Below are 23,163 nucleotides of genomic sequence, written 5' to 3' on the forward strand. Positions count from 1 at the left end.
TACGTAGCCTATAGCTGCTTCGATGAATGTACTAGAGACTGTGAAGTCTAGCAGAGCTTATCGAAGCACGAGCTATCACGAAGAAAAGACTCGAGAAACTGGAACGTGATGCACGCGTTAGAGGGATAATAAGAGAGAGAGAGAAGAATAACGGTCATTAGTCCCAGAGCACCTAAGGGGTAATCGGCTTTGAAGCAAAAGGAGAAACCGTGCGATGTTTGCCTATTGATTAGATCTTCGAGCTTGTGTGCGCGATGGCTGAGGATCGATACCACTGTTAATTATTCCTCTGATAAAATAGGTCCAAAGTGCGACGAGACAGGAATTACCTGTCTATCGCAAAGATCATGGAATGAGGCAAAGAATGCATCATTCCTCATTCCGAGAACACTGGTGCAAGAACTACCCACTTGGTGATAATAGTATAGTGGGCATCATTCTTTCTAATTGTTTAAATGTACGCAAATCCCGGGGCACTACGCCGATCAAAGTAAATTTATTGTTTGGCCCTACGCTTGACGAAAGGTAATCAAGTTGACGGTTTGACGGAATGGTCGGAATGACGGAAGCCGTTCTGGTCGGGATGGAACATGGCGAAAGGCCGACAACACCTGCTGCTCTACGACGACCAAAGTTAGGTAACTTTGGTTGGCGTAGTACCTCGGGATTTGTCTACCTTTCGCCATGTCCCATTGCAACCAGATGGGCTTCATTCTTCATTCTTTGTAATTGCTTGTACTCTGCTCCTTGAAACCAAGGCCGCCATAATAAGAACTAAGCTACTCCAAAATATACGACTTACGCTATGAAAACTCCCTCAGCAAAATTACAATATCCACAGTGCGGCCGACAGACAAAGACGAAAAAGGAATGACGAGAAGAAGCGCTTACCTTCGCCCTTCCATTGCCGTCTTTGTCGGCTGCGCTGTGCACATCGTAATGGAACACCATCTAGCCCCGTCTCACACAATACCCCAGTAAGGTTGTTTTAAAAGCAATCCTGTGCTTAGTAAATTGAATACGCTACACGTGGTACATGTATATCCTACACATTTTGTTATTCAAGTTCGAAAGAACGCTACAAACTATATGGTAATTCCTCTGTTGGGAGTTTCTATCCCGAATTTGACTTTGCATATCTTCAGTCTGCGGTCGCCTTTAGTCGTCACTGACACGAGGGTCTGCTAGGGTGCGGCATAATCACACTTGTGTCTTCCACTGGGATGCCTCGCATGCCTGGCTTTTGAAATCTTAAGTGTCCCTCTTGTCATATATGTCTCGGTCTCGCCTGCCAAGTCATGTCTCCCTTATATGCTTGTCTTTGTTACACCTGGCTTATGAAATGTCAAGTGTACCGGACACACGTCTAGAACCCCCAGCCAGTGTCGCTGTATATGCTCCCACAGGGAGCAGTGTTGAGCCTACCTTTTCCTTTCATCGCTATTCACCGATGGTCATCACGTTGTCTACAATGGCAGCCAATGTTCCGACGCACTGCAGAGAAGCCAACTTCACGGGCGCGATACCACCTTTCCGCTACCTTCCATGCATCAAATCAAAGTCTTCCGCTTTTGTAAGACGCGTGAAATTACATGCAATTTCATGAATTACACTACGTGACATGAACTACATGTCATGAGATGAATGACTTACGGGACATGACATCATGCACGTAATGCACGTAATGACATCATGCCTGAATGCACTTGAACTGAAATGCGGACGTGACAAGTATGATATACATAACATGAATGACATGCATGCATGGCATGTCAAGTTATGACGAATGAGATGGCATACATTAAACAAATCGCATGCATGCTTCAGATGATATGAACGTGATGGGTCACATGATATGAGATGAACACGTGTCATGCACGTTTTTCTTGTTCATGACAAGACACCTGTTCATGACATGCATGAAAAGAATTGTACAGGTTCAGTGAATTGTTCACGTTGTATATGACCCGAAGATTCATCCTTTTGTGAGCATTTTTCTCTTCTGGACCTCGCTTGGAGCAGTGCTCCAAACGATGTCGCGGCAATACCTAAGTTCGCGCGCACTACGAACTTACATGGTGCGCGCGTTGATTGCGCGACTCTCCGTCTCCATCGGTAGCATTGACCTTGCGGTAGGCGCGCGCGAAAATTGTTGGCACGTACGACGGTTATGCAAGGTTCGTTCGCGTCACATCGCCAATGAAGTGCGGGCTACAAATTTCAGGGCAAGTCGTTGGTTTCCATTCTGTTCCAGTAGAGCTCTAATGCTATTAAAGAAATTCTAAGCATGTTTTGGAGGCAGGCGCATGTAGCCGCTACGATGTCAACAAACACTCTCTTCATTTCCTTTCATTTATCATTCTCTCTCTCTCCCTCTTCATTTGGCACACACTACTTAACGAAACTTCTCGCTGGTCACGGAGGCACGGTCGCGTCGAGAAGCGAAAAAAATGGTTTCCGGTGGACATGTAAAATATTTGTTAGAACATCCAACGACGAGTTAGACTTTTCAATACTTGCGACGTAAGCGCGCGCTTTCGCTCTGGATTGACTGCAACATGCACGAGAGATGCCTTTGCGCCGCCCCTCACGGCAGCGCCAGTCTCGTAACCAGATTCAACAGTGTTACAACTTCAGCTCCTGCACGCACAGTAAGTGGCTTTACCGCATAGCGTTGCAACAAAATGTCGGAAGTATGCGGAACTCTGCTTCTTCTGGGAGCATATAGAGGGACACTACACCTGGTGTTTCCCTAAGGACTTCTAGAGTTTACGTTGAGACATCCGGTGTTTGCGCATCAAAACATAAGGCCCCTCATAACATGACATACTTTTTGCTAAACTAAACGCTGTTGGCGTGTGTGGTCCAGCACTTTCCCTAATTCCCAGTTATTTACATGATCGAAAACGTATAATCTCTATTTCTGATACACATTCGCGTGCCAAACTAACTAACATAGGGGTTCCACAAGGTTCAATACTACGACCAATTTGATTCCTCGTGTACATCAATGACCTTCCAGAATACATTACACATTCCAGTTGTATTTTATACGCTGACGACACAACAATTTATTCTTCTAGCACTTCCTTGGAATCGCTAATAGCTTTCCTTAATGCCGACGTGGTTAAAATCGTTAATTGCTGCCGAGATAATATGCTCAGTATTAATGCTACTAAATCGAAATTTGTAATTTTTTCATCCCCGCAAAAAAGTGTACAGGAGAAGCCATGCATTAACATTGGTCCGACTTCGCTTCAGGCTGTTGACCACGCAACATTTCTTGGAGTTGAACTCGACAATCATTTGAAGTTTACAAATCACATATCCGTATTAACGCGTAAAGCAGCATATGGTATCAGAATACTAATAAAATCCGCCCCCTATTTTCCAATACGTATATTAATTTCACTCTACTACGCATTTATTCACAGCCACATCTCTTACTGCATTTGTTCTTGGGCTAATACTTACGCAACTTACTTGGCACCCCTGTAACACACGCAAAACCAAGCTTTGAGAATAATCAGTTACAGCCATTTTTCATGTAGTGCTCTGCCATTACTCGGCACATATAATATTTTGTCCATAGTGGATTTAAATAAATGTTGTCTTAGTGCCCTGACGTATAAATATTGTCGAGGAGAATTACCAATTTGGTTGATATCAAAAGACCAAACCCACCATTAATAACTACCTCCTACCGAAACCAAGGACTAACTACGGCAAACTTACTGCGAACTTTTTGCCAACATCAATATGGAATTCACTTCCACCCTCCATTAAATCATCTCCTTCCATTAATTTATTTAAGAGGAAAATTCGTCACCACTTCTTGGGAAAGTGATTGTGTTGTATATTTTTTACGCTTCTGTGTGTCGAATAATACTCCTTGGATCTGCTTTTCGTGTTTATAGTTTGTTGTTATTACTATGACTCGACTTTGTTTGTTAATACTTTCTGTTCCTAGGATTGCTACTGCTGTTGTTAACCACATTAACTATACTTTCTATGTATTTATTGTTGGAGGTCCCTCCCCAGTCTTTGACTATGGGACCTCCTAAGTTACTTCTGTTAAAAAAAAAAAAAAACTTCGTAAAGTAGCGCCACGCTTTCAAGAATGCCGCGTCCTCCTCGCGCGCTCTTTCGGAGGCCGACGCCGCGTCGCTACTGGTCTATTGGCATCACGTGGGCCCTCGCACCGGCTTCATTTGTTTACAGTCGCTCTAAAGCGCAATTTTCGCTTGGAAAGCGTCTACGGAGTGCCGACGAGCGCATGTTGGCACCGTTGTTCTTTTGCGCTGTTTTGATTTGCGAACGTCTTGAAGTAAGTTTTGTGAAAAGTGAGGCGTGGCTTCACGCTATTTTCTATGACCATGACTTGCTGCGCCCTCGAGTGCCAGAATAGATTTAGCAAAGGCAAGATGCTCTTCTTGATATCGTCCCTAAACGCGACGGGTTAAGAAGGAATACATTGCTTGACCAGATCGGGAGGGAAATCGGACCAACACCCGCCATACGACTATGCGTGTTGTGAGTCTCTCATAGTGTAGTATGTGTCAGGCTTGCGTGATTTGTTGCGGGCTATAACTTAGTAGATATTGCGCAGTTCACTGAGGATGTTGTCATTTGTCTGCACGCTTTAACGAAATTCCTACGCGATGTGTATACTTTGCTTATGTAAGCAATACGTGGTCGTGTTAGTCGTATTTCGTGTACTTGGTCGTTTTGTACGTCAACCGGCTTAAATTCGTAAGCACGCGAGGCTGTGTGCGATGACGCGATTACGAAACATTTAAAACTGAACACTCTCCTTTTGACAAAATTTCAGGCTCGATCATGAAATCTGCTATTGGGAAAGCAACTCTCTGCCTTTTGTGGTTACTTGTGAGCCTTCTTTAGATTAAATAGCTTTGTTTGCCTCATATATTTGCGTTTCTCACTGGCGGTCGCACGGCTGATTTGCAATACAAAGGCACCGTTAAAAAGCATGCGTGTTCTCCCGAAACCTTGTTACGTGTTGCATTCGTCGCTGAGCGACAGCATCAAGGTCATTGAGACGTACCTGTTAATTCGCGAGAGCTTTAAAGTGTGCGACTTTTAAGATGTGGCAGTGGAGCACACTCAAAGAAAACGTGCGGTCGCCCGCTTATTGCCTGGCAGGTCTAGTCGTCCTTCGCGCTCGTTCATGTAGTCGCTTGCTCGTTCGTTCAATTCAAACGCTCGTTTAGTTGTTCGCTTGCTCATTGGTTCCAGTATTACAATCCTAAACAAAATTAAACCTTTGTTTTCCATCTTGCCACACAAGAATAATCGTCATATGTCTTGTATGCATTTCCTTTCTTTAACGCTGGAAGCCGTGCACTTCCATGTCACGAAAGGCGTGCGCGTTATCAGCCTGTCAGAGCATTCTAGACAGGAAAGCATTGAGCAGAGCGTTTTGAAGAGAAGAAACGCAAGCAAGATAGATGACGACTATTGTGGGGCAAATATATAGCACAATAGGTGTATATTTGTCTAAGAATATGGTTACTACGGCCTCTGTATCTTTCAGCCGCAGTTCCTGTGACTTGTGACTGCAAAAGCAAACCAGTAATGCATTAATGCAGAAAATAAAGAATGAACTTGCAACTTGAATGCTGTTCCATATCATTTTAACCTCTCTAAAACATCATTTAACTTACCACAAGTCTGCTTCATAGGGCGGAAATTATTTCCGCAGTGATCACTTCACTATACGAAGTGATATCCCGTAAAGGTTCTTTAGGAGTGAAGGCAACCGTCCTGAACGCATGCACCTTGGTACAACTCGGTTCGCGACAAGTACGTCACTTAGTGAACGGACGAGCGTTACCTCTTCCGTTCGACGAAACGTTATTCGTCACAAGTCGCTAACCTGAAATAATTTACTCAAGCCCATTATGCTCTTGTTTGAGACTGAGTGAAGCGCTGTTATCGCGTTCCCGCTTCTTCAAACGAATGCTACAAATTTATTTTTATTTATTCTAGTACTGGGCCTCGATTATCGGCTGCGGTATTTCTGTCGATCTTACGCACAAGAAGCATAATAGCACTAGCGCCCACATCTGAGCCATTGCCGGTGCTTAGAAGATTGGCAAGCACGCACGTTGGCGACACTGTGGGTTATTAGGCTCTTTCAAACCTCTGTCAGCCTTTGTACGTCATCGCTGATGCGCTCCGCGAACTCACATGGTAAGGACTGCGCGGATTATTGAGGCTACTAAGGGCTTGCTGGAGGCCAGAGTTTTGGCATTCGATCGTAAACGTGTTATTTGCAACTATTCGCAACAAGAGCTTGAGACACGAGCTTTACAAATGTTGCGTACCCAATTCCAGCGCGCGCGACACATTCGCAGTCGTCACGGCACAGCTTTAGCACGCGTTCAAATACCTTTTTAAATATAGTTATCACAACAGGAAAGAAAGCGGCCGTCACTGAATTTCTTGAACCATCCTTAAAGAAATTCTATGCTGCACGTGGAGTTACTCGGAGCTAGAAAGCGAACGCTTAAAGCACACAGCCTTGCTATGCGCGCATTCGGTTTGCGAAAGTTCGTCTGCTACGCACGAGCGGTGTAGGCGGCGCCATGGTTGAATGATGAGCTTTAAAATTAGATGTTCTGCAAAATGCTTTTCTGTAATTCTGGAATATTACATCAATCCGACCAGGTTTATCAAGAATGCTAGCAAACCTGTGGATGACTGAAGCCAACTGAGTGATGGCGGAAGAACCCTTAATAAAGTCATGATGTACCAGTGTGGGAGTGCTGTTGTCACTTTAACATTATTTCATCCGGTTAGCTACAATATTTTTCAATATTTTGCAGGCAGATAAAGCAAGAGAGATCGGTCGATAGTTGGTTATTAATGTCATTTCCCCATTCTTAAGCACCAATACAACCCGAGCCGATCGCCAATCTTTGGGAAGGGTGGCAGAAGGTGAATACACTCTAAAAATGCGCGCTAGAAAACGTGCAATCATCTCTGTAAAGCGGCGCAAGAAGACGATGGGATGTTATGCGGTCCTGGTGATGATATTGTTTTCTAAATTTAGCAGCATAGAAACCACACCAGGCATCGATGCAACAGCAGGGTGGAAATAACAAGTGGTACGGTTGAAGGGTAGATGGTTGTGGACATTTGAAAATACGTTGTGAAAAAACTGATTAAAATGTACCGCTATACATCGCTTCTCTGTGACAGTGACGCCGTTGTGCACAGTGGAATCAATGGCTCTCTTTTTGCTGGCTAGATAGTTCCAGAATTTTTCTCGTGCACTTTGCATAAAGCCAGCAGATTATAGTGAAAATACCGTTGCTAAGCCTTGCATGCAGCCTGATTGAGAACCTCTTGACTGTTCTGGATTTCAGTGCGATGGGCATGACGTCACTTTTGCCTCTTTGGTTTTCGTTTAAGCTTCAGTACTTCTCATGTTATCCAAGGATCACTGTGCTTCTTAACTTTGTTTGGAATGAAATTATTCAGGCAGAAATGGCACATATCCATGAGCTTATTCCAAAGCACCGTGACGTCACCCCGATCAATATCGCTCAGACAATAGTCTAAGTAGTCCAAAACAATTTCGTTTCTTGCACGACAAAAGTCCTTCACAATCACTGTTTTATGTAGGGCAGTGTCGCAACGTTTCATGGGACATAATAAATAGACAAGCTCATGATTCGAAAAACCCTTTTCTAAAGAGGTGGTGAAATTTCAGTAGTGCGACTAATAAAAATAAGATTGAGCATGGTTTCACCATCGCCTTGTAAGCGCGTATGTTGTGCCATAATTTATTGCAAGTTATTAATTAGCATAATGTCATTCAAGTCGCAACATTTTGATCATAACGGTCAGCAGCATAATCCCAGTTAACACCAGGTAGATTGAAGTCGCCAATGAGAAGTCTTTGATCCTGAGAAAAAGCTGACATATGCTCATAAAGTCCATTTTGCAATTGGGTAGGCAACTCAGGTGCGCAATAAACAACAAATAACGAAAAAAAATGGCTCCCAATATTGAAGGTTTATGCCAATACATTCGTGATTTTCAATCTGCCGAAGTAGAAATGCAGGTATGGTATCTTTGACTAGTAGAGCTACAACCCCCACTTTGGAAGACCTGTCACGTCGGAATACTTGATAACAACGTGGAATTACGCTCGTGCTATCAATGTCGTCACACAGCCAAGTCTCAGTTATTGACAACGACATGTGGATCGTAAAATAAAAAGGTAGCCTCAAGCTCAGCACTTTCTTTCGCTACGCTGCGCACGTTTATGTTTAGAGGTATTAGAAATTATTCAGCCCATGGCAGCAAGATCAACTTTCAGAATTATTAGAATGGTATCCGTGGCCACGTCATATCAATTCACACGGCTTTAAAACAACTGCGAATCATAATACTGTAATGTATTAACGTACCATGCGCCGTTTCACCGTTTGGGAAACGTCCGTTACTCTAAACCGAGATTACCCAGCTCGGTTCGCAACGCAACCGCAATTACTGGCCTAACCGCCATTTCGCTTCCTGCCTAACTGCGCTAACTGCGTAGTTTAGAAGAACTTGTTGTTGGGCGAGTTGGTAGATACTAGCGAACATTGTTTTACTGCGCGAACAAACGAACCACAAAGACAGCGAGGGACAAGGACGGGCGCATTCTGCGCCTGTCCTTGTCCCTCGCTGTCTTTGTGGTTCGTTTGTTCGCGCAGTTAAACAATGTGCGCTAACCGCGTTTAGCGATAACCGTGTTTACGTTAACCACGGTGAAGGCTGCCCACATAACAAGCCCACTAGGACTTTGGCGCGAGCAGATGAAATAATGCAAGCTCGACTATGCTTTTCTTTTTATTAAATAGCTTAATAACACTAATACTTCATCAATAGAAAATGGCTTAGTTATTTTCTTCAATATCCCATAAAGTCCAGGCGAACTACTTGCCGAAAAGCAGTTTTATAGTGTACAATGGCAAAAAAATAACCCTTCATTTCTGGGTTTACTTATTGGAAGATCATGCACAATCTCAGCATTAAGTTAAAACCAAAGAGTGGTCGGAAGACACTCTACGAGGAAAATACAAGAGAGGCACGAAAGAGTTATATTCAATACACACCAACCAGGCTCACAGCGAGTTACACAGTAAATAGAGATGCTTGTATTATTTAAAAGAAATCCTGCTAGTCTACTACAGCGCTGTTGTGCATTGTGGTTTTCTCGCTTTCCCTTTATTTTTGGTCCCATACATCTCTTTCTTTTGAATATATTGTTTCCTAATCTACTGTGCCTGCGACTTGCTTTACTTTAATGTTAATCGGAGCTTAAATCAGGCAATTACCAACACTTAATTGCTGTGAGGACCGCAGTGAGGAACGTATCATGTAAGAATGCTCTAGCTTCTGCTTACAAAAATTGCCTCTCAAGGTAACGGCGACATAGACGTGCCACGACATATGTAGCCACAGTGATCAACTCATTACGTAAACAAAGTTAGTCTTGTAAACGAAAATTAAGAAAACTCGCTAACTGCATCGATTTCGGCACTTATTTTGTTTTGTAGCGTTGGACGCACAAAAAGCCGGCACAGTTACGTCGCCAGTAAACGTAGGTTATAGACTAGTGCACTAACGAATACCTATAGTAAAAATTTCAAGGTGAACTATATTGTTCTATTTGTCGTTTTTTGTCTTTTCCCCCCTTTTCGCTGATCTTTCTCACACCTTTACACCGCCAGTACATCTTAGCCAACAAGATATATTTTTGGTTAACCTCCCTGTCTATCATTTGCCTTCCTCTATCTTTCCCTCTTTCTATGGCGGGCCCTTAGCGAGAACTCGCCACAAAATAGCACAAGTAGATAGCAAAAACCAAGTGGAATGATTACAGAATAGCGTAATATCACAATCAGAATAATGTTTTAGATAGCCGCTCTTCTTTAATGCTTAGCGAGCTGACTTAAACTAGGGTGAGTCATATTCGCAAAAGTACAATATTCATAACGGGTACAAAAAAGATTGATATTAGGATAACGGGAAGGACGGCTCAAAAGAGTGCGGGGCATGAAAAGACTTCAAACAGTTCTTTTCATAGTTATTTTCCTTTCCTCCAATTTTGTAATTAATCTGTTAGTGACCTTTAACCTCCGCTGCAAAATAAAAGAGATAATAATTACAGAAAACTATCAATAAAGACGGTGTTCTGGCGAATCTGTAGGGTTCTTTTTCGTGGGGACATCATTTATGCCGATAGAGTGTCGCATACTTGCGAAAGATATTTATTAAAAGGACGCACCGGGCAGTGATAATTCACTTGAAGCTGTCCACCATGCATCCTTCCGCGTGTTGTTCATCTTGTCAATTTTTATACTCCTTCGCTAGTCCTCCGCGCATGCAATTTTTCTTCTTGAATTCATTTCCCATGTCTTCCTTTAAAATATACCTTTTTTGGTAGCACTTCTTCGATCGTGTTCAGCTTCTAGTAACATGACTATTGTGCATCTGAACCTTTGTTTCCCTATAATACCCAAGATTATACACAGGTCAAAAACGATACTAAGGATAACCGAAGGCAACATATTCTATAGCTTTCTGTAGACCTCCTAAACTGTCTTGGAAGGCAACCATATGCACCTGGACGTGATTGCTTTCATTTGAATGATTTTTTGTTATATAATTGTGTGAAGTAATTCACCAAGAAAAGCAGTTCACGCAGTAAGACTCCTTCTATTTCTGGGAAGTCTTACTAGAACTTTTTTAAGCACGAGGCTTAATCGCCATCACCCCCATCTCCTGCCATCGGTGTTACAACTCGACATTTTCATGCAAACTTGCGTTAGATCCGACAGGTTTTAATGTAACAGAAATGAAACAAATTTTATGTGAAGCATAATCCCATGACGGTTTCACGAGCGCGAGCATTGTGCCCACAGACAATGGCTAAAGCGTAGAGTTTTTCTTGGCCCATCTATTGTCTTAACAGTAATATAAAAGTTTGCCAAGCCGAACAGTATCACCAAGAACTGCCGGCTTCTCAAGTATGCCGAAAGGCTGCAGCTTCATTATTTCGGCTCTTTTGGTGACACCTGATTTCTCGCTGTCCACTATAGAAAACGGAGGTCCTACATATTCCTTGGGATTTCCACTTCCTGAGCCAAGTCCAGGAGGGAGTCCTCATTTACGCGTGTATGCAACTGCTCGAACAACTACGAGATCTACAACAACTTCGATTGCGAAAAGGCTCCAAAATCCTTACCCGCATCAACCGAGCAAACGTATGAAATTTTGAGAAAGGATCACATATGGAAAGCATACTGCCCATTCGCAAGGTACGTAAAACTTTACTTTTTGCGTATTTTTTCCAGTAAAATAATTCACTTGTATTCACTGCTTCGGCGTAGATATTGATACAGGCAAGATTATCGCTACAAACGCGTTGCTTTAATCTCGGGGCAAAAAGGTGCAAGCAGCACCACAAGTAATAAATGCGACCGAAAAAGTTCAGTATAGGTACACTTTCGTTTCGTTCTAAATAGAGATTATGTAAGAGGACATTTCAGGAGAGGGGGGGGGGGGGTCGGACTTAACTCTGATGCGAGCGATTCAATAGACGTAAAAAGCAAAAACGCTTTTCTGAGATAACGCCTCGCCTAAGTTTAATAAAATTTGTTGCATTTGACACACAAAGCTACATTTTAGTAATGTTTGGAAGCGGATATTTGATTGAGGAACTGAATATTGTTAGGTAGATTTTTAAAGAATTCGAAAGTTGGGAAGAAGCAGAAGCATGAAGTTAAAGATATAATGGCTCTGTATCAAGAACAGATATAGTGCTTATGCAAATGGAATCTATTAGAACATTCAGAGCGGACAAATTTGATATGTGAATTTATACCATACGTGAATTTGTTACGTTGTGTACAAAGTTTCTCCGAAAGCTGTATTTCCATATTGACGGATTTTTAAAGATTAATGTGCAACACACCAATTTTGTCCGTTTTAGATGTATCATCAAATGCAATTCACAGAATTGTGATATCATTTTTCCTTGCTTAGTTACATAGCTGAAAACTTCGTAGCTGCTTTTTCTGAAAAATTTCGCTTTTCGCCATTTTTTTTTGGAAAAAGTTACATAACTCCGAAATTTGCAACTAACAGTCACTCGATTTTAAGTGTTTCTTGTAAATTCAAATAACCTTATCAAATTTGGTGCAGTGTTTGCCGAAAATACAAATGCTCCTTTTAGAAGTAATTACATAGGAGCCACCGAGCTAAACTTCCTCTTAAGCACATAATATTATGTAAAATATACGGATCGAAATGCCAGCACCATATCCACGGCCCATGCAATAAATGCATTGTCTTAAAGTGTAAGGCAAGAAACACGAAGTCATTTAGTACTAATGGTTATCAACCAGTGATATGTTTCGTCCGCAAAGAATTGAATGAATACACTTGCAACTAGGAAAAAAGGCAGCAGACATAATGTGCCTTGTACTCCTAGATTTATGCACTAAGTGGTAAATTTTAATGGCGAGAAATCCGTTAGCCATTGACCATGCGAATATTTAACGCTATAGGTCCCGTCTATTAGAAAGTGAACAACCATTCCCGAAGTGACCAATTCGTTACCGAGGTCTTGTTGCGCGCAAACCAATCTACGAAGGGATATTGCCCTCCAATCACAGTATACACAACGTCACTTTCCGCGCGATATTGTAACTTAAGGTATCCCCCATTTGAATTTCTGTAACAACGTTGGCTCTGAAGAGTTATTATTGTGACAAAACTTTCTGATTTATGAAAATTGCGTTAGCTCGTGTTGTTGTCTTTTATATATTTACAACGCCTCCCTTTTTCGGGCCGATTGTTTGATCGAACGGAAACCCTAAACAGCGCTTTTATTCTTGTACACAGTTATTTGCCGAAAGAGCTCTGTCCACCACGGAATTTGTTGTTACCTTAAGTTTAAACTAGGCTAAAATGTGTAGCACTCATGAAAACGAAAAGGAAAAGAAGTTATGCGTTACAGATAACGCAGTGCAATAGTTATGACAAAATACGGCCAGTTATTCAAGAATTGAAAGGAAGTTACGATGTGTTTCGTTATGCGTGAAAATTTGAAATTACCGTGTGTTAAAATGAGTCGATAATTTCTATAAATTGGTTCAATAACATCTATCGGTGATTCTTAGATATAATACAACCGTTCGCTAATTTGAGAAATTGGACTCGCGAAAGAATTTAAGGTCAATATTGTATTATCGAGTGGGCGACGGGAATACCTTTAAGGATATTATATGGGAGAAGGCTTCAGGGAAGGGAGATAATTTATTAAAAACTATTTTGAAAAGCAGGGAATTCTGCCGGCCCACTTCTATGCGTTGCCCTGCTGATGGCCATAGTAAAAAAAGAGTTGAAAAAAAGGCCCTGGCAAAGAAAGACCGCTCCAAAAATTAAGGGTAAGAATATACGGTATCGTGGTATGTTGAGTTTAAAGAAACTCGATACTCTAAATACATATGTTTGACAGCTTGTCAGTAAACTCGTTGTCTTGACGGAAAGCTGAAAGTATGATTTGCCACTAAACTTAAGAAATAAGGTGGTTTTTAAGATACGGCTCCGCTTTCTCCTTGTTAGCCTCGAGGGCAGTGGACTAAGTCCTGGCCGCGGCACACTCATTTCTATGGAGAGGAAATGCGGAAAACGCCCATGTTCCGTGCAATGGGTGCAAATCTAAGAACCTTAGCTTGTTAAAAGTACATCTCAGTCTCATACTACAGCGTGGGCTGTATGAAGATCTTTGTGTTAGCACGCGCAACTCCAGAATCTATTTTAGTCATTGATTCTTATTGGCTCTTGAACACTAGCCCTCGATGCGATGTGCGATACCTCCAACTGTTTTTTTTTTTTGACGCCTTACGATTTCTTTGTGACCCCTCATGAGTGGGAAGCGTCAATTGGCGATCTTTCCGATCTTAAACGAGAGTTCGTAAATGAGACACGGCCGGCTCCTCTAGAACTATCAACGCAGGGAGATGAAAGCAGCGCGGGTAATAAACGGATAATTTGCAAAGGGAACTCCTGCAAATTGTTCTCGTGGTAGCACTATGGTAAGTTATGTTCTAGGGGAAGTACTTTGTGGATGTATGGTCATTAGACATTGCATATTAAAAAACTAATTGAAATCTGTTACCATAGCACAGAGAACTGCTATGCATGATAGCCAAGCGAAAGATCACCCGTGTTGGGCGTATCATGTTTCACTGCCCGCTACAGGGTTTCCAAATCGAAACTTCACGAGCTTGAACCGTTGCCATTCCATGCGGAGGTTAGGTGCAGGAACGTGTGTGTGACGCTCAGAGGGAGGCTGTAATGTACTTGCTAAATTGTAATATTGTTCATCTGAGATTTCTTGTAGCTTGGCTGGCAGCCTAGCTACAAGAAATCCAGGGACTCAATCATACCTTATACGCTGGCAATATAACCTATGGGTGAGAAACGGAAGTGACGGGCAAATAGAACAAACCTTTGAAACAGCGATCGAAACAATCGAACGATATCTAGAGAGGACAGAGCTAACCTGCTCGGCAGAGAAATCGGAGCTGTTACTATACAGACCGACTCGCAGAGGTCGCAAACCAGGCAACAACAGGGAAGATCTCACCAATAGAGACGAGACACAGTTAAAGACGGCCGACGGGAAACCCATACCCAAGGTCAACAGCATTAGGGTATTCGGGCTCCTCATCTAAGCCAAGGGCAACAACGGAGAAACCCTCAGAAGACTGGAGGAAACTGTAGCGCAAATCATTAGGCTAACGAGAAGGATAGCAAACAAGCATAGCGGGATGAGAGAGAAAAACACGATCAGTTTAATACAGGCCTTTGTAATAAGCAGAATAGTACACGTAGCGCCGTACTTGAAATGGCAGGTCGCGGAAAAGATCAAACTAGAAGGCCTCATTCGGAAAATATGCAAACTAGCCATAGGGCTACCGATCAGTACCAGCACGGACATTGCTACAATTAGGCATCCACAACATTATGAAGCGTCATGTACGGCACAATATGAACGCCTCTCTAAGACAAGAGAGACTAGACATAGGTTACCTCACAAAACAAGGTGTGAAGGTGGGCATCCCGAGAGAGACGAAGGAAACAATGGTAATACCCCCAATTCGAAAGAACGTGCATCCAGAACACAATAAGGACAGACGAGAGAACAGAGCGAAGCAGATACAAAAGAAATTCGGCAGCGACAAGGACGCAGTCTTCGTTGACGCGGCTTAATACAGTCGCAGACGGGGGGCTTACGGCAGCCGTAATCGATAGCGCGCAACAGTGTAAGACGTGCGCGACGATGCGCACCGCAAGTAATGAGACAGCGGAAGAAGTAGCCATAGCGCTCGCAGTAGCTCAGGCTAACGCAACCGTGATAGTCAGCGACTCTTAGACGACAATAAGAAACATTGCCAAAGGCCGAATCTCCCCGGGGGCACTATGCAGTCTTCATGCAGGAGGTCAAAATTGCAAAAGAAAGGTGTACATCACGCGGACACCCGCTTACACCCTCGCAGAGGACGGCAACAATGAGGTGGCACACGACGCGGCTCGAGGGCTTATGAACCGAGCCGCAGTCGCAAATGACGCCACGACACTCTTCGGACGTGATGGTGTAGTAAATTAGTGGGAGTGGGAGGACAGACTGACAACATATAATGACATCACCAAACGCTATAGGTTACAGAGGGGCATATTTCCGCGACCTCACCTTAAATTGTCAAGAAAGCAGTCTGTCGCATGGAGGCAGTTGCAAACTAGGACGTATCCGAATCCTGCGCTCTTGCACATCATATATCCGGATATAACTCAAACGGACAAATACAACGCATGCGAATCCAGAGCCCCTCTGGAGCATATATTATGTGAATGCCGAGGGATACATAAAAATAACGAGAACGCGGCCTCTAACAACAGCCATCGCAGGCGTTGGGAAGCCGCGCTGCTCAGCCCCGCCCTCGAGGATCAACTATGGGCCGTCCAGCGGGCCGAGGATGCCGCCAGGACCCACGAACTCCTGGCCGTCACTTAGGCGGGCCTTTGGCCATCCCCACCAACTCGCAGGATGCGCAATAAAGTTATTTCCTCATCCTCCTTCAACTGAGATCAAAAACCATTTATCACTGTCCTTTTTCCTTACACGAGTGCGTAACAAGATATAAGTTCTAGAAGTTACACGAAATACTTATCACGAACATTAAATCCTATACAAATATTCAATACTCATCTGTTTATTAGTGATAACAAAGATTGTGCCAGACCCCATCTCGCGATGACTGTCGACCGCAATGCGTTAGCAGTGAAACAATATAGGAACACAACGGTTTGCCACAGTCGAAACGAGCTATGAGGCGTGTGCGGCAGCAGGACGCATCTTTCCTGTTTCCATAAGAACATTTGGCACCATCTAGCGCCACCACTGCGAAGCCTCTGCGCGGCCTCTAAAATACCGGGCGCGCAAGTGCGTTGCAATGCTGGGAAACCCACCAGCTGCCAACCAATTTCCTCTCTCGTACTTTCACAAATGGATTGATGCTATGAGTGTCCCCCTGGAAAGAGGGTGGTGGTTTGCGCCACCAAGCTGTTATGTTTTTGCCAGAGGCCTGGGCAGTTTGGTGTAGCGCCACGAGGTCGAGTTTTTACAACCATTTAACTAAACGTGCTGCCTGCCGGGAAGGCCAGTCAGCATTCGCTTCGAGAGTCGTAGGTGCGCTATCTGGTCAGAACACGACAACTGGCGACGAGAGATAAAATTGTCAAGTTTTGCGTGGCATAAAACACCCGTGCCATTGGATTCAACAAGGATGTCGTCTGTGGGCAGGCTGAAAGCTTTCGACACAAGCACAAGTGAGTGGGCGTGATATCACGAGCATCGCTGCGAACGATGTCGCCGACGATAATAGGAAGGCGGTATTTCTCACAAGCTGCGGCGCAGCACCGTACTCGCTGCTACGGAATCTACTTTCTCCTACAAAGCCGACTGACGCGACACTCGCTGCTATCTTCGTGGCCCTCGGCACGCACTTCGAGCCCAAAGATTCCGAAGTCGTCGCGAGCTTCCATTTTTCTAAAGGAAAAGGCAGGAAGGAGAGGCCGTCAGTAACTACGTAGCTGCACTTAACAAGCTACTAGACGAATGCAACTTTGGCGCAGTGCGTGAGCGGATAATGCACGATCGAATTGTATATAAAAATAAAGGCACCAGAATGCAGACCCGCCTTTTGGAAAGCGCTGAATTGCACCTGAAAACTAAACAAAAGAACACTTGTTAATGCGATAGAAGCCGCAAGAAAGGAGCCTCATATGATATACAGCCCGCCCGTGTCTACGGATTTGGTATAGTCGACAAATTTCGTGGAACGACCGACAAGGGAAGACGGAACAAAGATGCACCCGGTGCAGTAGGAAGCACCAGACGTGGGGCTTCCGGCACCGAAACCCCACCTGCTTCAAGTGCGGTCAGCAGCGCCACCTCGCAAGGGTATGCAATGCACCTGCAGTAAACGGAAGGAATGGAACAGGCTCCCGCGCCGTACACATGAATAACCTTCCCGAAACAGAGCCTAGGCTAGGTGAGGAACACACATTGTAGTCTCTTTCTGCTGCCGGACCGGAATCAATGAAAATCGAAGCTCTTGTAAATAGCGTGGCACTAGTGATGGAACTGGACACCGGGGCCAGTGTTTCGATCATCCAAAACACATCCAAAAATTCCAAAAAAACACAAGCAAGCTCAAAGCATGCACTAAATAATATGGCTCTCGTGTAATCGAAAGAATAAGCATGAAATGACTCCCTAGCAAAGCAGATTTGTTGGAGATGCTGCTGCCCGCTATATTAAGATTGGCATACTGCATGTCCGCAACGCAACACCCAACCCCATCTCACTACAGCACACCATCCTGTTCCAAGTGACATAATCCAAGCGACAACATTTCTCCGAAGTGAAAGAATATCATTCATTGAACCATACTGCTATCCAGAATATGCAAAAAGGAATGGCAGGCGAGCCAAATATTCGGTCTTCATTGCATTAACTTTAGCGGAACGCTACGCAAGAATTGAACTGGTAGGCAACTGTTTCCAGTAATTAGCCGGATAAATACCATGCCACCTTCTTGTGTGTAGCGTCAATATTGACGTCATTACTGCAGCTTTCTACTTCCGGGTCGCCAGGCATTTCGCGAAAGTCGTGCTCACGTGGCGCGTGTTAAAGTTATACGATTCTGTGCTTTGGTGGGCGGTAATCAGTAATAAAGAGCCAAAGTAATATAGAGTGGCACATAAGACATCATCATCATCGGCCTGGCGACGCCCACTGCAGGGCAAAGACCTCTCCCATACTTCTCAATCTACCCCGGTGATGTGCGAATTGTGGCCATGCTGTCCCTGCAAACTTCTTAATCTCATCCGCCTACCTAACTTTTTGTAGCCCCCTGCTACGCTTTCCTCCTCTTAGTATCCATCCGTAACCCTTAATGACCATCGGTTATCTTCCCTCCTCACAACATGCCCTGCACATGCCCATTTAAATTTCTTGATTTCAACTAAGGTGCCATTAACTCTAGTTTCTTCCCTCACCCAATCTGCTCTATTCTTATTCCTTAACGTTACACCCATAATTCTTCTTTCCAGAGCTCGTTGCGTCGTCCTCAATTTAAGTATCATCCTTTTCGTAAGCCTCCAGGTTTCGGCCCCATAGATGAATACTGGTGGGACACCGCTGTTATACACTTTCTTTTAGGGATAATGGCAACGTGCTGTTTATAACACATACTCCTCTCTATATTCAAGCGTAGTGTCGAGTACACTAATGCCGTACCTGAAGTGGTCTGTTCTCAAGAACCCCTTTGGAAGCGACTACTTCCCAATAATGTTGTGCTTAACAAAACAAGATGAATGCTCGCCACATGTTCCCGCCTAGAAGTTTGACTCAGCTAACTGGGAATCTTTAGAAGAGCTAACATATTTAAGGCGGGATGGTATTGCCTCTTTTAATATAGACGATGCTGTGGCATATATAAAAGGCATTATAATGGAGGCTGCCACAAAACGCATCCGTCAAACTAATGCGCTGGCGAATACGCGTCGTATCCTATGGTGGAATGAAGAACGTAATAAAAGCACGGAAAAACAAAAAAATAAGCTTGATGACGGCTTCGAGACTGTGCAACTACCGAAAAATTGATTAGTTTTAAACAAATAAATGCCCAGGGTAGCAGAACAGGTCGACGTGGTAAGAGAGTCCATAGCACTATACAGAATATTTCATGAGGTTCAAAGAACGCGAAGAGACGCAGCCCCTTAACAGTTTCATCGAGTGAGGCTTCCAATCGTTTATTTTGGCTTTGCTGAACTTAAGGCATCTCTGACTTATTTCAACAACTCAGCACCAGGTGGCAATCGCATTAGGTATCAAATGGGTAAATAGCTACATTATGAAGCACCGAAAACACTCCAGCTTTTTTTCAGTGTCATGTGGACGGCCGGGTCTACTCGGTGCTAGACGAAAGAAGCCATGGTCATTCCGATGATTAAAGAAGGCAAAGACCCGTGCTTAGCCAGCAGCTACATGCCAAAATCACTAACGAGCTGTCTGTGCGAACTGCATAAAAATTGTAAACTGGTGCCAAATCCGTTTCCTAGAGTATAGCAAAATACTAGACCCCTTAGAATGACGCTTCCGAGAATGTAGGTTGACAATAGACCACCTTGTTCGTATCGCGGGAAGCATCCGAGATGCGTTTATACATAGGCAATTTTTGCTTTCAATATTTCTAGATTTAGGGAAAGCACCCGACAGGGGGCACGGCTGTTCGGGAAGCTGCGAGATCTTTTCGTGATGGGAGTCAGTCAAAATATGTTACGCACGATCGAAAGCTAACCGTCCAATCACACGTTTCGTGTAAGGGTGAGCATTGTTTTATAGAGAATATTCACCCTTAAGACTGGCGGGCCACGAGGGGGTTTGCTTAGTTGCACACTCTATATTGTAAAGATGAACTTCCTGTATGCAGCCATTCCACGCCCCATGTGTTATTGTGTGTATATCGATAATGTACAGATAATGTGCAAGTTTCACACCATGTAACACTGCCATCTGCGAACGACAAGTGCTGATTGCATTAAACAAATTGTATAAATGGGCTGTTGTAACTGGGTTTACAAGCAACGTCCAGTAAAGTACGTGTAAATCCTTTCAAACAAAAGAGATGTGACACCAGTGCTAAATCTCACGATCAATCGTGAGGAACTATCTTTGGGCAATGAACATAAATTCTTGGGAATAATTCTAGACTATAGCACACCTTATCCTCAAACCCATATAAATGAGGGCAAACTGCCTGAAAACGATTCCCTTAAAACATTCTGTCGCGCACAACATAGACCAAAATCAAAGACCCATCTAGATACCCGCCAAGCTACCGGTGCTTTCAGGACAAGCGCTGTACAAAGTATCTATATAGAATAAAACGAGTGGTCACTCGGCCTACAGCGGTCATATTCTAGCTTCACATATTATCTGAAAGTAAACACCAATCCTGAACATCCTTGTGTCACGTAGCAGTGAAGGTGAATAAAACAGCGGCGCATCTGTGAATGGGGAAACTAACTTTTTATTGGGCGAGCTTGTGCTTACAAAAGCAAATTACACTCAAAGCATAGCGGCAGCGGGGAGCACGGATGGCGATCGGCGGTATGTTATCAGCGGGTGAAGAGCGTCAGCTATTATAGATGAGACATCGATGGCTCCAGAGAAATCATTGGTGCCCACTTGTTTTCCACGAAGTACTACATAGTTCGCGTCACGTGTACATGCAAATCTGACTACACAAATTTCGTTGACCAGAGAGAGCGGAAAGAATCAGCGACGACATTACAGAAACTTCCTATACATACTGACACGCGGTGCTCTAAGCGATAACATTTGTTCGACGGTGAAACGCGGTCACCCAATGAAAGATAAACAATTACACGTGTCACTCATTACACAATTGTAAACGTTGTGTCTTGTGTCATACTTTCCAGTAATCGGCCCACAGCCAGGGAGCCCTTCTCAGTGCGTGTTAGGAATCTCTGTGAAGAAATTTGTGTCCCTCATCTAGAACACCATCCAATGCTTCCAGCGAAGCTGTCACCTTCGTGGCCATGGCGGCTGTTGTAATGTGACATATCGTTTGTTGAAGTCAGTAAGCTTGCTCCTGAGATGCATATTCGAATGCACTTCCTTGAACTTTGGTTGAAGTACTGCTGCCCGCAGTTTCACACAGATGTATCAAAGTCACAAGCCAGCGTGCTTTATGCAACAGTCAACCCGTTTTTTTCGGAGTATTTCATTCTGCATGCGCAAAATAGCATCTTTACGGCTGAATCCTATGCACCATCATGAGGTGTGAAACACATCAAATAATAACGACTAGACAAAACAAATATATTTCCCGATACTCTAAACGTTACCAAGGCATTAGTAACGCTAGAACAACATAAATATCTTGTAATAATTGATTGTTATGCACTCTCGTACGCTGTTTACACATGCAATCAACTTGTCATAATATGCTGGGTGCCCGTACAAAGAGGCATCGAGGGCAATTTACTCGCTGACGAAATCGCCACATCCACAGCTAGCAAATATTTAGTCTTCTGTAGCTGTCTCTGCCATAGATTTAAAACTTTTCATACGGAAATAATCGAGCCCTGGAAATATCCTCCGAGAAATGCGCACTAGTGCCATTTACGCGCACACTCGTGGGAAACTACAGCTTAATGATAAATGGCCAAATAATACCACATGTTTGATGGTACAAGTTTCTAGGTGTCGTAATCGACAGGGACTGGTCATGGAGCCCTTACTTATCATACGTGAAAAAAACAGGTGACAGGCATCTGCCTTCTGTTCGAGTGTTTCGCTGTCGACAAGTGCCATGTTACATGTCTACAGGGTGCTCTTTCTAGGCTTTCTGTGATACAGCTTGCGAGCAATAACCAACACAGGTAAAACGAGTCTACGCACAATACAAATTGTGCAGGCTCAAGCGCTCCGGCTCTGTCTAGGCTTGCTTCAGAGTGCATCAACAATGCCTACGATAGCAATCGCTAGAGAGCACCTTGTCAAGGCTCACATTGAAACTGAAGTGCTCAGGACCCATATAAGGCATCTAAGCAGGACTCCTCGTCACCACTTAGCCACTCGAGCAGGGGTCAGACCACGCGCATCATTGAGCCAAACGATAACCGCACATGATGAATATTTGCCAGCTTGTTTCCCTTCGGATGCGAGACCTTGGATTCCTCCATGGTGCTTTGCTCAGCCAAAAATGAACCTCAGAATACCTGGCATCACTAAAAAAGCAGATCTATCATCAATAGCCCTTAAACAGCTCACCCTACTATTTTCGTAAGAGAACTACAGTGACTCTACGCATATCTACACTGATGAATCTGTCTTGCCAAACAGCTTCGCGGGGGCAATCGTGATACCAGTGAAACTTTCAACAATCAAATTTAGCACAACTCATGTGACAACATCGACGGCAGCAGAGCTCGCAGCACTCTTTACTGCCCTTCATTACATTGTTGATGAAATGCCACACTAGTGGACGAAATTCTGCGATTCAAACACGGCACTGCAGTCTCTACTGTCACCTCTACGACGCAGACCGCACGAACAGCTAATATTTCACATTACAGAGACGTTACACCATTTAAGTGATGCAGGCCATCAGATAACTTTTCAGTGGCTTCCTGGTCACTGCGGTATTATTAGCAATGAAGGGGCCGCTCAAGCAGCCCCTTCAGCCCATAATGAGGAGCACCACGTACAAATTCTACTTTCTAGAACTGACGCAGCTCGGAAGCGCCGCCTGCTAGCTCGGCAGTGCACCATGTCGCAATGGCATAAGCCACATTTAAGAAATTCTCGACTGTACTCCCTTGACCCCACATTATGTTTTCGAGCGCGATCACAGCTTCGCCGAGGAGACCCCACGCTTTTGCATCCAGTGTGGTTGGGCGTTGCCTTTACGACAGCCTATGCGGACGACCCATACCCCAAGCGTTGACCACTGCCGCCATGAAGAATCGATTGAC

At 44.0% G+C, this 23,163-nt stretch overlaps 1 long non-coding RNA gene across 2 annotated transcripts in view; it reads left to right on the forward strand.

Moving 5' to 3' along the window:
• LOC142560857 (uncharacterized) overlaps window positions 1-22,842 on the forward strand; it is a 42,767-nt gene extending 19,925 nt beyond the window's left edge. For both annotated transcript variants that reach the window (XR_012823452.1, XR_012823451.1), the window contains exons 2-3: window positions 11,121-11,339; window positions 21,103-22,842. This is a non-coding gene — a long non-coding RNA (uncharacterized LOC142560857). The remainder of the gene's footprint in view (window positions 1-11,120; window positions 11,340-21,102) is intronic.
• Window positions 22,843-23,163: the final 321 nt, after the last annotated feature.

The sequence above is a fragment of the Dermacentor variabilis genome, chromosome 10 (genome assembly GCF_050947875.1).
Source record: "Dermacentor variabilis isolate Ectoservices chromosome 10, ASM5094787v1, whole genome shotgun sequence".
NCBI classification, from domain to species: domain Eukaryota; kingdom Metazoa; phylum Arthropoda; class Arachnida; order Ixodida; family Ixodidae; genus Dermacentor; species Dermacentor variabilis.